Source organism: Schistocerca serialis, unplaced genomic scaffold (assembly GCF_023864345.2).
Source record: "Schistocerca serialis cubense isolate TAMUIC-IGC-003099 unplaced genomic scaffold, iqSchSeri2.2 HiC_scaffold_1182, whole genome shotgun sequence".
NCBI classification, from domain to species: Eukaryota; Metazoa; Arthropoda; class Insecta; order Orthoptera; family Acrididae; genus Schistocerca; species Schistocerca serialis.
In genome coordinates this window covers 1-5,000 of record NW_026047384.1, presented here as the reverse complement: position 1 = coordinate 5,000, position 5,000 = coordinate 1, and the positions used below count along the sequence as shown (strand labels likewise).

The window sequence follows — 5,000 nt, the reverse complement described above, 5'->3', positions numbered from 1 at the left end:
TAACCTATATTGCGCCTTAACGTAACCTATATTGCGCCTTAACGTAACCTATATTGCGCCTTAACGTAACCTATATTGCGCCTTAACGTAACCTATATTGCGCCTTAACGTAACCTATATTGCGCCTTAACGTAACCTATATTGCGCCTTAACGTAACCTATATTGCGCCTTAACGTAACCTATATTGCGCCTTAACGTAACCTATATTGCGCCTTAACGTAACCTATATTGCGCCCTTAACGTAACCTATATTGCGCCTTAACGTAACCTATATTGCGCCTTAACGTAACCCACATTGCCCCCTTAACGTAACCCACATTGCCCCTTAACGTAACCCATATTGTGCTGTAACCCAACACACGTTGGGCCTTAACCCAACACACGTTGGGCCTTAACCCAACACACGTTGGCCTTAACCCAACACACGTTGGGCCTTAACCCAACACACGTTGGGGCCTTAACCCAACACACGTTGGGCCTTAACCCAACACACGTTGGGCCTTAACCCAACACACGTTGGGCCTTAACCCAACACACGTTGGGCCTTAACCTGCTCTGTAATTGTCATACGACGCGGTAAATTAGTGTAGTGTTGCCTAACTGCAACCCCCGCAATATAGTTTGCTACTCGCACTGCCCCGGTCCCCAGTGTATCGCTTCATGTTAAACACCTTGCAGCGATACACTGTAATGTGGATGGCAGCAGGACGTACATGCTCAATGCCCTTCGCAGTTGTTCATTGGCATTCGCATGGCGAAGCACTGCGCCTACGCTGTGGTACGGCCTGTGTCAACTGTCCGCTGATGTTGTACCTCCAAATCACACACTGTACTGCACATTGGTCCTCATGTACTGAATGATACATCGTGGTACATGTGACCGTACAACGACTGCGCCAACAACGGCGAACCATGCGGTCCAAATGTTGTGCACGCAGCTACGTGTCGTCTCCCTATAAGAGCTGGAGTGCAGTGTGGTATGCCCTGGATGGCGATCAGCATGAGCCGTCTGTTGATGTAGTGGCGCGTGTTGTCAGACGTTGTCGTCTCTTCTCACACACCGTGATAGCATGGTGCACTGCGTTCCACATCTGCGACATGCGACAGAGGCCGGTTGACAGTCGTTTGCGCAATGGACATCGCATACGTACGGGGGCCACCTTCCACGTGTTTGCGAAGCGTGCACATGTTGTTGCGTGTATGTGGGCAGACATAGTGTGTCGTGACACCTGACACAGGCATGCAACAATCGTTGAATTTGCAAATGGCGATGGACGCCTACGTTTGCTGGTGACGTTACGCAAATGAACAACTGGTAAACCGTTGTGGTGCGGTTGTTCTCGCTAGAGGTGAATCAGTGATGGCGACGATCGGTTGAGCTACCAACCGGTTGTTTCAGCGATACCCCACCATGCCCACGAACGTGAATGGCATGTGGGTGTGAAGCGATACGCGGGCGGTGGCTGGGTGGGACCGGCCCCGGCCGGTGAGGGGGGGGCCGCCCGGCGTGCTGGCCGCGCGGTGCGTGGGCGCACGCGCTACAGCCGGCTGGTGGGGGCGGCCACTGGCAGGCGCGCCGGCCGACGGAGGCGGCAGGCGGCGCAGCTGCGCGCCGGCGCACCCTGCACGCGGCGCCGTGCGGCCCAAAGTAGGTCCTCGCGGGCCCGGTGCGAAGCGCGGTGGACATCTGCAGTGTGCTGGTCCGATTGAGGACTGTGTGCGCTGAGGATGCGCCGCCGCCCGGCGCTCGGCGCCGCGACGCCGTCTGCTGCTCGGTCGCCTCTGCGGTTCTCGCAGGTGGTTTGTATCGCAGCTGTGCGGACGTGTTGGCGCGTGCGCTGTGCTGGGAGAGTTCGCTTCGGCACCCAAGTGGGGCTTTTGTCCTTCTGTGGCGCTGGCGTTGGAGCTGCCGGTCACCGTAGGTGGCGCGTGTTGTCTCCCGCCGGCAATGCCACGACAGCACGCTCCCGGGCCTCTGTCGGCAGCGGCAAGCTCAGTTGGGAGCACGGGTGGTCGCACCTAAAGCGTCTACTCGCCAAACTCCGGGCGATTGCGCCTCTCTCGAACCCGACCAAGTACTTAGGACGGCGCTGCGCGCCGCCGGGACCTGAGAGGGTTTCGAGGTGTATGGTGCAGGGGAGCGCAGCCTCCTCCTGTTTGCAGAATAATTGAGCGGACGCTTGCGTGTTCGCGCGGGCCCCCCGGGACACACTCCCGGGCGGCCGGCTGCTCAGCTCTAGTTGACGCAGCTCCCTGGTTGATCCTGCCAGTAGTCATATGCTTGTCTCAAAGATTAAGCCATGCATGTCTCAGTACAAGCCGCATTAAGGTGAAACCGCGAATGGCTCATTAAATCAGTTATGGTTCCTTAGATCGTACCCACGTTACTTGGATAACTGTGGTAATTCTAGAGCTAATACATGCAAACAGAGTCCCGACCAGAGATGGAAGGGACGCTTTTATTAGATCAAAACCAATCGGTCGGCTCGTCCGGTCCGTTTGCCTTGGTGACTCTGAATAACTTTGGGCTGATCGCACGGTCCTCGTACCGGCGACGCATCTTTCAAATGTCTGCCTTATCAACTGTCGATGGTAGGTTCTGCGCCTACCATGGTTGTAACGGGTAACGGGGAATCAGGGTTCGATTCCGGAGAGGGAGCCTGAGAAACGGCTACCACATCCAAGGAAGGCAGCAGGCGCGCAAATTACCCACTCCCGGCACGGGGAGGTAGTGACGAAAAATAACGATACGGGACTCATCCGAGGCCCCGTAATCGGAATGAGTACACTTTAAATCCTTTAACGAGTATCTATTGGAGGGCAAGTCTGGTGCCAGCAGCCGCGGTAATTCCAGCTCCAATAGCGTATATTAAAGTTGTTGCGGTTAAAAAGCTCGTAGTTGGATTTGTGTCCCACGCTGTTGGTTCACCGCCCGTCGGTGTTTAACTGGCATGTATCGTGGGGACGTCCTGCCGGTGGGGCGAGCCGAAGGCGTGCGACGCGCCTCGTGCGTGCTCGTGCGTCCCGAGGCGGACCCCGTTGCAATCCTACCAGGGTGCTCTTGAGTGAGTGTCTCGGTGGGCCGGCACGTTTACTTTGAACAAATTAGAGTGCTTAAAGCAGGCAAGCCCGCCTGAATACTGTGTGCATGGAATAATGGAATAGGACCTCGGTTCTATTTTGTTGGTTTTCGGAACCCGAGGTAATGATTAATAGGGACAGGCGGGGGCATTCGTATTGCGACGTTAGAGGTGAAATTCTTGGATCGTCGCAAGACGAACAGAAGCGAAAGCATTTGCCAAGTATGTTTTCATTAATCAAGAAACGAAAGTTAGAGGTTCGAAGGCGATCAGATACCGCCCTAGTTCTAACCATAAACGATGCCAGCCAGCGATCCGCCGCAGTTCCTCCGATGACTCGGCGGGCAGCCTCCGGGAAACCAAAGCTTTTGGGTTCCGGGGGGAAGTATGGTTGCAAAGCTGAAACTTAAAGGAATTGACGGAAGGGCACCACCAGGAGTGGAGCCTGCGGCTTAATTTGACTCAACACGGGAAACCTCACCAGGCCCGGACACCGGAAGGATTGACAGATTGATAGCTCTTTCTTGATTCGGTGGGTGGTGGTGCATGGCCGTTCTTAGTTGGTGGAGCGATTTGTCTGGTTAATTCCGATAACGAACGAGACTCTAGCCTGCTAACTAGTCGCGTGACATCCTTCGTGCTGTCAGCGATTACTTTTCTTCTTAGAGGGACAGGCGGCTTCTAGCCGCACGAGATTGAGCAATAACAGGTCTGTGATGCCCTTAGATGTTCTGGGCCGCACGCGCGCTACACTGAAGGAATCAGCGTGTCTTCCTAGGCCGAAAGGTCGGGGTAACCCGCTGAACCTCCTTCGTGCTAGGGATTGGGGCTTGCAATTGTTCCCCATGAACGAGGAATTCCCAGTAAGCGCGAGTCATAAGCTCGCGTTGATTACGTCCCTGCCCTTTGTACACACCGCCCGTCGCTACTACCGATTGAATGATTTAGTGAGGTCTTCGGACTGGTACGCGGCATTGACTCTGTCGTTGCCGATGCTACCGGAAAGATGACCAAACTTGATCATTTAGAGGAAGTAAAAGTCGTAACAAGGTTTCCGTAGGTGAACCTGCGGAAGGATCATTACCGACTAGACTGCATGTCTTTCGATGTGCGTGTCGTGTCGCGCAACACGCTACCTGTACGGCTCGCAGTAGCCGTGCGCCGCGTGCGGAACCACGCGTGCTTCTCAAAACTAACGCCAATGTTGTGTGGTACGAGCGCTGAAGCGCTGGAGCGGCTGGCCTGCGGCACCTGGCGCCTGGCGCCGGTTTTGAATGACTTTCGCCCGACTGCCTGTCCGCTCCGGTGTGGAGCCGTACGACGCCCATCGGCCGTGAGGCCGTTGGACACAGAACGCTTGAACAGGGGCCGCCACACGCCTACGTCCCGCCTATGCAACTGTCTTGAAAGAGACAGTGGAAACTAAGAAAAGATCACCCAGGACGGTGGATCACTCGGCTCGTGGGTCGATGAAGAACGCAGCAAATTGCGCGTCGACATGTGAACTGCAGGACACATGAACATCGACGTTTCGAACGCACATTGCGGTCCATGGATTCCGTTCCCGGGCCACGTCTGGCTGAGGGTCGGCTACGTATACTGAAGCGCGCGGCGTTTGCCCCGCTTCGCAGACCTGGGAGCGTCGCGGCCGCCTGTGGGGCCGGCCGCGCCTCCTGAAACGTGCGATGCGCGCCCGTCGCCTGGCGGTTCGCATACCGGTACTTACTCGGTAGCGTGCACAGCCGGCTGGCGGTGTGGCGTGCGACACCTCGTACAACGACCTCAGAGCAGGCGAGACTACCCGCTGAATTTAAGCATATTACTAAGCGGAGGAAAAGAAACTAACAAGGATTCCCCCAGTAGCGGCGAGCGAACAGGGAAGAGTCCAGCACCGAACCCCGCAGGCTGCCGCCTGTCGT

The 5,000-nt window shown here is 56.0% G+C and overlaps 2 non-coding genes across 2 annotated transcripts; both read left to right on the top strand.

Moving 5' to 3' along the window:
• The first annotated feature begins 2,251 nt into the window (after nt 1-2,251).
• On the top strand, nt 2,252-4,164 carry LOC126434154 (small subunit ribosomal RNA). Its single transcript, XR_007579016.1, has one exon. It is a non-coding gene; the product is annotated as a small subunit ribosomal RNA (ribosomal RNA).
• A 351-nt stretch (nt 4,165-4,515) lies between these two features.
• Nucleotides 4,516-4,670, top strand: LOC126434129 (5.8S ribosomal RNA). Its single transcript, XR_007578993.1, has one exon. It is a non-coding gene; the product is annotated as a 5.8S ribosomal RNA (ribosomal RNA).
• The last annotated feature ends 330 nt before the right edge of the window (nt 4,671-5,000 follow it).